Source organism: Aegilops tauschii, chromosome 7 (assembly GCF_002575655.3).
Source record: "Aegilops tauschii subsp. strangulata cultivar AL8/78 chromosome 7, Aet v6.0, whole genome shotgun sequence".
In the NCBI taxonomy this organism is placed as follows: domain Eukaryota; kingdom Viridiplantae; phylum Streptophyta; class Magnoliopsida; order Poales; family Poaceae; genus Aegilops; species Aegilops tauschii.
In genome coordinates this window covers 52,134,154-52,146,954 of record NC_053041.3, presented here as the reverse complement: position 1 = coordinate 52,146,954, position 12,801 = coordinate 52,134,154, and positions in this window count along the sequence as shown.

The window sequence follows — 12,801 nt, the reverse complement described above, 5'->3', positions numbered from 1 at the left end:
TATGTGGTATGGGCTTTTTTAGTAGGTCATCCTACCAGATTAGGGTTTATCGATGACGAGCAACTGACATTAGTAATAACTATGAGTAGATATCACACTTCTATATGTATAACACAAGAGGCAGTTGATCCTACTTAATTAAGTACTAAGATACCCCGGCCCATGCATTAGTCGGAAGTGCCCCATATGTCCTATTTTTAGCAAAGTCATGCTAAAATTCACGGAAAATTTCAGCATGACCTTTGCTGAAAATAGGACATATGGAGTACCCGAATTTGCCGGAACGGAAGTTAATCGACATTCCGGCAAACTCAAGGGCCTCTCGGGGTACCTGCAAAATCATCACGACACGATGGTTGGAGACAAAACCCAGCAAACTAGCACCACAATGTGCCTCTACTTTCATATGGACTGTGAGCAAACTACCTATTGAAGCAAAGGCAAATATCTCTAAAGTCTGAACTAAAGCACGGGTTCCTTGCTAATGATCCACGGTCCCACACTACTGAATGGTTTTTGCAGAAACAAAACATACATCACAGGAGATAAGTCCCAGTGGACAAGTCAGAATGGCATAAAAACATGACTGCATACATTAGGGCAGATGTGATTTTGGTACAACTACACTACTGCAGGCTGCATACATTCAGTCATTCTAAAATTTATTTTAGTCTACTACTAAAATTCAGCACTACATATCTTCAACACTCCAATTTCTTTCAGTTTTGGCAGTTTATTTCCACGGTCCCACACTACTGAATGGGTTTTTGCAGAAACAAAACATACATCACAGGAGATAAGTCCCAGTGGACAAGTCAGAATGGCATAAAAACATGACTGCATACATTAGGGCAGATGTGATTTTGGTACAACTACACTACTGCAGGCTGCATACATTCAGTCATTCTAAAATTTATTTTAGTCTACTACTAAAATTCAGCACTACATATCTTCAACACTCCAATTTCTTTCAGTTTTGGCAGTTTATTTCCAGCTTCAAAATTTATGTGCCTCTGTATGTATGTGTGTGCTGTCTAGATGCCAGCCACAGATCACAGAAAAAATCTGGAGTCACCAAGCTGGCTAACAAACTCCCAAAGTCCACTAGCAGATCCAAGATCTAATTCTATTACACACAACATAGCAATTTAAGAGAATTAGAATAAGGATAGTAGGAAATGAAAAAGAATTATGCTCAAAGAACAATGGTAACAGGAAAATATTGAAACCTTTGGTAAGCATTATATTACAAAAAAACAAGATATGCAGTACTATACAATATCCATAACCAGAAAACAAGACTTGCATAGGCTATATTTGAAAGAAGATATTCTGCCAATCTTAGTTAACTGAAACTATCTACAATTCATGTGTTCAAAAATTCAGTTACATTCAGCTGTTGTGCAAAAACTATCCTCACTTTGCTTGAGCACTGCAAAATACCTTTCCTATGCAGCAAGAGAAAGCTGTAAAGCAGGTGATCTCACCTGCAAGGCACCAGGGTTGAGAAGCAACACACAGATGCCTTCTTTTGGGGAGGAAACAGCAGCCCAATTAGTAGTGCCTCATTGTTAAGGTGCTATTCAAGCTTCTTATATGGATGAGATGGTATGATTTGTGGTCCTAGGAGATTTAGTTTGGGGGTCATAATCTCCAACCTCATCACAAAATACTACTACTACTGCTGCATATGATTCATTCCCTAAGCACAATATACTGCTACTACTGCTGCATCATATCATAGGAAATAATTGCCACTGATATCATTCCAGCCTCTCAAGTGGAAGATGACCCAGCTAACTGAATTTAGTTTCAGTAAGGTTTTCAGTAAAGCCAAGTTAATTGAATTTTCAGTGAATTTAACAACAGGAATTTTCTTGCTGGCATATCTGAGAAACTTTAATTTCTCATAATTTATCAGCATGCTAGTCAGCATCAAAGCTCTCCTTGTTTCGAAAGTAACTAGAACAACAATTGTGCAGACCTGGCAATTTTTTTGCACTGCAAATTCACACTGGCATTGCAAATCGTCAGGTGTAGTACTGTCATTGCATTGCAAATTCACCATAATCCCTCATGACAGTTAGATGGAGTAGCACTCTTGATTAACAGGACATGAACATGGTGGCAGCACTGTTAGATGGAGTAGCAACTAACAGGTGTATCTAGACTTTGTGTACTCTTGATTGCAGTGACTTTGGTAGATGGTGTAGGTGGATGAGCATACCTGCACTGGACGCAGGTGGGTAGGGCTGGAGCTCTCCCCGGTTCTGCTCGATGATGGAGTTCGTCCGATCCTGCAGAGAGAAGGGAAGGTGGAGGAGTCAGGAGGGAATGGAGGGGAGGAGGGAGGTCGAGGTGGACGCTAGCGGGTCAGGAGGGATTTACCTGGCCGCCGCTCGATTTGGCGCGTGGAAGACGAGGTGGGGCGGCAGGTAGACGCGGGGGCGGCGGCGCGGGGGAGCTGCAGTGGTGGGGCGCGCGAGGGCGCGGGGGCGGCGGCGCGGGGGAGCTGCAGTGGTGGGGGGCGCGGGGGCGGCGGGGGTCGGGGCGGCGGCGTCGTGGGTCAGGCCGGTGAGCGCGCGAGTGGACTGGCGAGGGAGAGGGAGGAATTAGCTAAGGGGGGAAACTTACTAATGGCGCACACGGGAGCGGTGCGCCATTAGAATGTTTTTTCTTGCAATGGCGCACCCACGATGGGTGCGCCATTAGTAAAAAAAATTATATAGCAATGGCGCACCAGCCAGAGGTGCGCCATAAGTAATTTTTATTATTATTATTTATTATTATTATTTTTTATTAATATTTATGAATATGAAAAAAATTCATCAAATTTATTATTTGAAAATATCATCAAATTTGTTATTTGAAAATATAATCAAATTTGTTATTTTTTTGCAATTTTAGTTGCATTCATTTGTGACGGTGGAGCGGGCCGGGGAGGGTGCGGGGGGTCGGCGGCGGCGGTGGAGCGGGCCGGGGAGGGTGCGGTGGGTCGTCGGCAGCGGTGGAGCGGGGGAGCTAGGGTGCGGTGGGTCGTCGGCGGCGGTGGAGCGGGGGATGGTGCGGTGGGTCGTCGGCGGCGGTGGAGCAGGGAAGGGTGCGGTGGGTCGTCGGTGGCGGTGGAGCGGGGAAAGGTGCGGGGGGTCGGCGGCGGCGGCCGTGGAGCGGGGTAGAGGGTGCGGGGGGTGCTCGGCGGCGAGGGGGACCGGATCTGGCGAGGTGGGATAACGATCGAGATGCAGGGGGATCGAGATCAAGTGTCCATGAAATATACACTAATGGCACACCGTGGAAGAGTGCGCCATTAGTAGTTTTGCAAAAAAATAAAAAATATAATAGTGGCGCACTATGTGGCTGGTGCGCCATTACTAGTTAGAACTAGTAATGGCGCACTGTGCCCTGGTGCGCCATTAGTATATATGGAAAAATAAAAAAAATTGTTACTAATGGCGCACCGTGTTTCTGGTGCGCCATTAGTGTCTTTCACACTAATGGCGCACCAGCACATGGTGCGCCACTGCTACATAGCAATGGCGCACCACATGTCTGGTGTGCCATTACTAGCATGAGCGGCGTCAGTGAGAGAGGGAGAAGTTGACGCAGCTCACGCGGGGACTGTGGGCGAACGGGGATGAGCACCGGATCAAGGGCAAGGCGACGAGCATAGTGCAGAGCGCACTGTTGCGTTGGCCGGACCTGGCTCGTGCTTGCTATGGTGAGCTCCGGCGTCGGCGAGTGCCAGTGGAGTGTTAAGAGAGCTTGGACGAAGATTGTGGCGAGGTTTGGCACGCTTAGGCAGTCGGGGAAGCGAGCATGCGCTAAACAGAGCGCTCGGCGGCACTCAGAGCGCGACGACAAGCAGGTTGGCATCGTCTACACGCATGGTCACCGCGTGAACTTTGCCCTCAGGCCGACCTAAGTCCAAAATTCATGTGTGGCTTGTTGTTCGTGGTAGTTTTGAAGATTACCACGCTTTGGTTTGGACCTAGACGCACTAGGGTAGATTTATACTGCCAAGTAAGTTTCTGATCAGTAACTTTGAGAGCTTACTGTGGTCAAACGGCTGGGAGTTGGGGGCTGGGCTTTGGAGGTTAGCAATCATCTACTAAGGTGATGATGCACAAGAAAAATCAGCCACAATGGAGGAAGTAAAATGATAGTTGCTGTAGAAACCACCATTTCTGTCCAGAACAGAAAATATTTTTTGTAGCAAAAATATTACAAAAAGTTATGCAATATTTTTGCTCAGGAAGGTGCCCTAGTGTTCAAAGAATATTTGTGAATTTTTCAGATTTTTGTGGGCAAGAAATATTGGGGTTGCTTTGGAGCACATTGAGCTAGCTAGGGTTTAAGAGAGGGAAATGAATATTTTTCATTTAAGAAAAATATTCCATATATTATTTTGAGGTGAACCAGAGAGGGAATGATGGTTAGAGAGGGAAATGGGACACTTGGGTGAAAGCCAAGGGGTACCCAAGTGTTTAAGTCCATATGAAAAGATTCAAAACTCCAAATTTCGAATTCAAACCAACTGAAAATCAGGCAAAGAAAAGAGGGCAAAAACCGGGCTGTCACAAACCTCCCCCACTTAGAATGAATCTCGTCCTCGAGATTCGGTTGCTTGGGAAAACCATTCTGGATAATGTGCCTTTAGAAATTCTTCCCTTTCCCACGTTGATTCTGACTCTGTGTGATGCTCCCACTGAACCTTGTAGAACTTCCTTACTTTGCTACGAGTGACCCTTTCCATCTGACCCAAAATTTTAACCGGTCTCTCTGCATATGTTAAGTCCTTTGCCAGCTCTATTTCAGTCATAGCAGTCTTTTTCTCAGGCAGCGATATGTATCGCCTCAACTTTGAAACATGAAACACGTGGTGCACGTCCGGCAATTTAGGGGGTACTTCCAACTGATATACAACAGTACCCACTCGTGACATAACTGGAAATGGACCAATAAATCTGGGTGCCAACTTTCCACGAGTCTGGAATCTCTTGATTCCTTTCATAGGAGTAACTTGGAGGTATACGTGTTCTCCGGGTTCAAAACTGATCTGTCGGTGCTTTGCATCATAATAACTCTTCCGTCGAGATTTGGCCAATTGCAATCTGTCTATGATTTCCTTAACTTGTTTCTCAGCTTCCATCATGAGATCTGTTCCGGAGATGCGGCTATCTCTAGTTTGAGACCAATTTAAAGGAGCGCGGCACTTACGGCCATACAAAGCCTCATATGGTGACATCTTTAGACTGGTCTGGAAGCTATTGTTGTAAAAGAACTCGGCATATGGCAGACAGTCTTCCCATTTAGGTCCTTGGGCCAAAGCGCAGGCTCGCAGCATATCTTCGAGTATTTTGTTTACCCGCTCTGTCTGTCCATCAGTCTGAGGATGATAAGCAGTACTATATTTCAGCGCTGTCCCCAAGGCCTGATGGAGACGTGACCAAAAAGCAGAGGTAAAAAGTGAACCTCGGTCAGAAGTGATGGTTCGGGGTACTCCATGCAGACTGACTTTTCTGGATAAATACAACTGTGCAAGTTGATCCGCTCGATATGTGGTTCTGATTGGGATAAACTGAGCAACCTTGGTTAAGGTGTCCACTATGATCCAGATTGCATCATTGCCCCACTGAGTCTTAGGTAGTCCTGTGATGAAATCCATGCAGACATCATCCCATTTCCATTGTGAAACTGGCAACGGTTGGAGAAGTCTGGCTGGCTTCTGATGCTCCGCCTTCACCTTGTTGCATATGTCGCAACAGGCCACGAAATAGGCAATGTCTTTCTTCATTCCATCCCACCAAAATATTTGTCGAAGGTCTTCATACATTTTCGTACCTCCAGGGTGAATGGAATACGAAGATTCGTGTGCTTCTGACTGGAGTTTCTGCTTTAAATCCGCTTGATTGGGTACACAAATCCTTCCACGAAAGCGGAGGGTACCAAATTGTTCCTTCGAGAAATCTGAAGTCTGTCCTACTACCATATTCCTGGCACGTTTCTGCAGGATGGTGTCAGCTGGCTGGGCCTTGCGGATCTCTTCCTCAAGTGTGGGGGAAACTTCCAAACTATTAGCAAGGCCGGCATCAACTATGACCAGGTTGAGCTGAGCAATCTCCTTTTGAAGTTCAGCAGGCAAGGATTTCAATATGATATTCATGCTAACAGGCTTTCGATAGAGTGCATCATCAACAACGTTGGCCTTACCCGGGTGGTAATTTATTCCAAGATCGTAATCCTTGACTAACTCAAGCCGTCTTCGTTGACGGAGATTTAAATCTGGCTGAGTAAATATATACTTGAGACTTTTGTGATCGGTAAAAATTTGGCACCTCTTCCCGATGAGATAGTGTCTCCAAATTTTTAGAGCATGAACCACCGCGGCCAATTCCAAATCATGAGTAGGATAATTTCCCTCATGGGGTCATAGCTGTCGCGATGCATAGGCGACTACCTTGCCGTCTTGCATAAGTACGCATCCAAGTCCTTGTCTAGAGGCGTCACAGTACACATGAAAACTGCGGTAGATATCAGGAAGAGTCAACACAGGTGCAGTCGTCAGCCGTATCTTTAGCTCATTGAAACTTTTCTCACAGTCCTCAGTCCATTCAAACTTCTTATCCTTTTTGAGTAGCTCCGTCATGGGTTTAGCAATCTTGGAAAATCCTTCAATGAAACGACGGTAATATCTGGCTAATCCAAGAAAACTCCGGATCTAGGATACAGTTGTGGGTGGCAACCAATCGAGCACATCCTTTACTTTGCTCGGGTCCACGGCTAGTGTCCAAGAAATCCAACTTGCTTGAGCCAAAATTCGCATTTACTGAATTTGGCGTATAGCTGATGGTCGCGGAGTCGTTGTAACACTGTTCGGAGGTGTTCTTTGTAATCTTCTTCACTTCTTGAGTAAATAAGTATGTTATCGATGAAGACTACCACGAACTTATTGAGGAAGGCCATGAATACTTTGTTCATCATATGCATGAAGAAGGCAGGGGCGTTGGTGAGACCAAAGGACATAACTGTATATTCATAAAGACCGTATCGAGTGATGAATGCGGTCTTAGGAATATCTTCCTTTTTAATCTTGAGCTGATGATATCCTGTCCGTAAATCAATCTTGGAGAATACCTTGGCCCCACTGAGCTGATCAAACAAGCCATCAATCCTTGGCAGCGGATATTTGTTTTTTATGGTGATGTCATTCAACTGACGGTAATCCACACAGTTGCGGAGGCTGCCATCCTTTTTGTCCACGAAGATAGCAGGTGATCCCCATGGTGAAGAGCTGGGACGGATATATCCTTTCTGGAGCATCTCATCAAGCTGTTTCTTTAGCTCCACTAATTCTGATGAGAGCATCCGGTAATACTTCTTGTATAACGGTGCGGTTTCGGACACAAGATCTATTGCAAACTCAAGCTCTCGATCTGGTGGCATGCCTGGCAGCTCTTCTGGAAATACATCAGGAAACTCACTGACCACAGGAATTAATTCCAATTCAGCCACAGAAGTGAAGACCATTTCTTTCTTGGGTATGCTTCTGCGAGCATAGAATTCGATAGGCTGCCCTACTGACTGGTCAAAGTGAATTCTCGGGTCGCGCAATTTATGCATACTTGATATTGAGTCAGCCAATTCGTACCGAAGATAACATTCAACTTAGCAGACTCAATAATTAACAAAGAAGTAGGAAAACAGACTCCGTTGATATTGACTTCAAGATTACGACAGACCAGATTGCTCTTGATTAAGGATCCCGGGATTTGTACCAGCATATTCTTTCCCAAAAGCGAACAAGGAAATTTGTTTTGGGCAACAAAACTCCAAGAAATAAAAGAGTGGGAAGCCCCAGAGTCAAATAAAATGACTGCAGGTATGTTATTAACAGAAAACATACCAATGACGACTTCGGGGTTCTCTTGGGCTTCATCGGCGGAGAGGTGATGCACGTGCCCAGTGATGTTTTGCTGGTTCGGGCATGACTCCATAAAATTGACTAGTGGCCTGAATAGAGCATTCGCCTTGCTGTTCTTGAGACACTGTCTGGCATAATGTCCGGTTTGTCCACAACTGAAGCAAGAATTGTTGCACTGGCGCCCCTCGTGCACTGGATTGGTCACGACATTCTTGACTTGGGTGGTGGTCTTGTTAACATTCTGTTGCCAATTGGGCTTGTATTCCACCTGAGTCTGCTGCCAGGTACGAGCCTTTTGTACGGGTTGCCTATCCTTCTTTGGCTGAAACTTGCACTTGTGCTCGTTGTTAGCAGGCCTATTATCCGATACAAGCTTGTGCTCCCTTTCAGCAATGAAAGCCTTGTTCACCAGAGTTTGGAAATCTGGAAAATCAAACATACTGAGAGTACACCAGAGTTGCGGGTTTAATCCGCCAAGAAATCTGTCAATCTTTCTTTCTTTCTTAAGTGGCCACGTCATGAAGGGAGTAACGTGACAGATGATTGAATTTTTGCAAATATTCACCCACAGACTGATTTCCTTAGAGGAGCACGAGTAATTCACGCTGCTTGGTCTTCAAAATTCCAGTAGGGATATGATATTTCCGGAACTGATCCTTGAATTTTGACCAGGTGATTTCTTCATCAGCAGGCCACATGGCTTTTATATTTTCCCACCATATGGCAGCAGCGCCTTCAAGATAATGAGTTGCAAATGGAACTTTATCATCTTCTTCAGTACGAGCAATCTCAATTTTCCTCTCAATGGTTCGCAACCAATCGTCTGCATCCAAGGGGTCAATAACCTGACTGAAACTGGGAGGCTTGGTCCTGTGAAAATCTGACAGCTTGGAGTGATGACCGTTCTGATTTCCATTATGCCCAACGATAGCTTGCACACTTCTTAATATTTCAATCAGATCATTATTCCGTCTTTCCTCAAACATACGCAGAATTTTCTCGGTGGAGGGCGGATTTGCCGGTGGAGGCGGTGGTGGAATGTACGGCTCGGGGAGTGTCCTGCCTGTCGTGCGGAATGACGAACAGGACTACCCTTGCGAACGTTGCTACTGCTGCCTCCCCGCGGCGTCCTATTGTGATTTTTCCCAAGGCAACGCAACCGAGATGAGAAACATTCAAAATAAATTGGGGAAAGCCAGCAACAAAAGCCCGAGAAAAACCGAAATGACGAAGAAAATACGGCGAATAAAATAGAGTTCCAACATAATTATACATAGACTCATACATGAAAGATAAACAACATGCCAGGTTCAACTACTCTCATACATGAAATGAAACCTCATGACTCATACGACTACACTCGTACACCATCCTGATGACTGCGAATACTCAGAAGCTCTACTGCTCTGCTGGCGCTGCGGGGTCCTCTGCTGAAGCGGACTCGGATCCTGAACTGACGAGGTTAACTGAGACCTCCGGGTTAAAGGTAACACGACGGCGCTGCCTCGAGGGCTCTCACTCTGGGGTAGGTGTAGGGTGAAGCATCGGGGCTACAGGAGTAGTGAGAAGTGAAACCCACTCAGAAAGGGGCACTGAGAGGATTCACGGTCGCGGCGCCCGAGCTACTCGGAGGAGTAACCGGTGAAACAGGGGAACTAGAACTGGCTGGAATATAAGGAGTAAATCCCAGGGAGGATGGAGAGTGGCAGATCTACTAGTGACTAAGGCAGAGGCTAAAGCAGTACGAGCGCGACTCAGCTCTCGAGCCAGCTCGTGGATCATAAATAGCTAGTGGTGATATAATGAGCAAGATGGCTAGCAACACTGTCAGACTCCGAATCAATGATAGGGAAACGGACACGACCATTGTCGTGCAGAGAAGGATAGTAGTAGAAACCAGTGTGGTTCTGCATCCGGACCTCGTTGTAACGAAGCTCGACAAGGACCTTGAATGCAGCAAACTGGACAGCCTGAGAAGAGGTAGAAGCGTAACGGCTCCGAGAGGTACGAGTGTAAGTGCTAGAGTCGGAACTGGTGCGCAGAGTAACCACTGCGTGATACTCATACACTGAGTCAGCTAGACGCTCCCGGTACACACGATAGACTAGGTCGTCACCGAGGGGATACAGCCGATGCCACACGTTACGGAGGAGATGCGGCGATGTGAACGGCATTAGCTGCAACTGGCACGTATACGGCACCGGAGCCATCTACACTCACAACCATTAGTAGGTTAGCATAAAAATAAAGCAATTGCATGCAATGCGACAACCAGCTACAAATGCTACCGGCACTCAACTTAAACTCGTATCTGATGTCCAGTTAACACGTCGTAGTCTAGCGTGGCCTACAGTCAGCACGGCTCTGATACCAAGCGTTGTGGCACCCCGGCTCAGAGCAACCGGTTTACCATGCATTGCCACCCCAGAGACAATGTCGTCTGGCAACACACAACATCTTGGTACAGAAAACGACCGCTCTATTGATGGTAGCGGATCAAAGTTTATATTACAACAGGTAGCGAGGCCAAGCGGCACACACGGTGCGACTGAACAATATGTACATTATTTAGTGAACATAAAGGGGCCTCGATCATAACAACTACGCGGCAGCGGAACAACGTCGTAGCGGAACTCCATAGCACGGGGACACCGATGTGGACACGATCTAGACTCGGACATCACTCCTTTCCAACGAGACTTTCCTGAAATCTTGCATGACACGCCAGGTCAGTACATTGAATGTACTTGCAAGCTCACAACAAACATAAACATAATGACAAACAATATCATGATAATTAACCAATTATAATAATGCAACAAGATAGCCAACATGCTGTGATCATACTTCGGAGACAAAAATCTCTCGAACTGGCTTACCAATGGTGATTGCTCTTGGATCACAATTGTACCACCCTCAAGGTCTTAACTGGGGATATCTCGTGATCTTTCCGGCGATCACAACTACGACCAATATTTGGTCTCAAACGGTGATCCTTCCGGCGATCACAACCACGACCAACACTTGGTCCAAAACAACAATATGACCTTTCCGCCATCATCAACAGTGCAAACTTCATGACTTAGTGTGCATGATTTATTAAACGTTGACCCATGGTGTGACCTACTTTCGACCGTATCCGTAACCGTGGACTCGGCTATCGATAGATTAATACACTTTGCAGAGGTAGCGCACTGTACCCGCACCACGGAACCCATGGCCTCGCACTCCCATTCGGGTGGACCAACGGCATTCCGACAAAACCCCTCCATTGCCATGACACTCTCCCGGCCACTCCGACTCACTCCCCACTGGGCTAGTCCTGGGTGGCCGCGTGTCTACCAAAGACACAACGACCACCGTCGTGGCCAAAATATAAACTGTCCCACACGGGGACACTGTACCAAAATCTCAACAACGGGCACACAAGGTTATGTCTGCTTACCGGGCCAGGGTACCGCACGCCCATAACCTTCCCTCGTTGGAGGCACCGACCAGAGGCATGACAACGGACCGAATAAAGGCCTTCCCATAAAGGCAAATGTGGTTGCACTGGGAAAAACTCGTTTCAGTGGCACAATGACCCGGTCACCGATATATTCAAGTTGAGTTATTATCAGGTTCAACTTAAAATAAAAATAACCGGTGTCATAGTATGCCATGAAAATGCAACACTAACATATGCATCACATATCAACGGTAATGACTGAGTCAACTATATCCACACTAAGCATAAACATCAACAACTCATGACACTTCTCTGGTTAGGATTAAACCTTACTTTAAATAGAATCTTTTCTAGCAAATTTATCATTTTTCTCATGCAAGAAAAATAAATCCATATAATTACTTATATCCGTAACTATATTACTCTATCATACCCAAAAATTGATTCTAGTTTCTTTACCAACTTAGCTAGCTTTAAACTTTCTGTAAATAAAGCATATTAACTTAACAAGCAACTAACAGAATATAATTAACATAATGGTTATTTAAATGCATGGATTAAATCATTCATTCAAGTAGGAAAATTACAAATATTGTAATGGCACAATGAAAATGTTGCTGTGGCTTGCCTTAGTGCAGATGAGGTTCACAAGCCTCCTGGTGATCCTCAAGACAAGCCTCATCCTCTGAAAATAAATTTAAACACAACAAGAAAATATCAAGAACCCTTCTGAAATGCACCAGAAAATCTAGACAGCATAGAAAAATCCCATTTTTGGTGAGCTACTAGATTTCTTTACAAAGAACACAATGCAAAAAGAATCAATTCATTTGGAATTATGGTTAAAGAGTTTTGGTTGCTTGAACTCTCTGGAAAAATATGAATTTGAATTTAAATAAAAACAGACTGGGCGGTGACGTCGAAGGCGTAAAGCCTCAGGGCGCCACCACTCGTACCGCTTCACACGCGTACTGAGTGGCTGACTAGGGGGCCTCACTAGTCAGGTGAGGGGGGAGAGGGGGAAGGAAATAGAGGACGGCGCGGCTTCGCCGGAGCACACGCCGGCGACGAGGGCTTCTTGGCCAAAACGAGAGGGAGGGATCGAGAGAGGAGACGGAGGCGCACCTGCCCGTACCCGTAGAGTAGCTAGGCGTGGTCGGACGGCATCGGAATCTGCATCTCTAGCGGAGGCAGAGAGCGGAGGTCGCCGGAGATGAAGACGACGGCGAACATAGGCGACTCCAGGGGCTCCAACCTGGCGGAACAGCACCACCGGAGAGTGGCGGAGCCCTGGAAGGGTTGTCCAGGCCTGGGAGGGGCCGGAGCTACGGAGACGACCTGAGGGGATCGCGAGCTCGAGCTCGGGGACGGCGGCCCTAGGCCTGCCCGGCCGGGCTACGGCTTTCTATGAGGTTGTGGAGTGTGTGGGAGT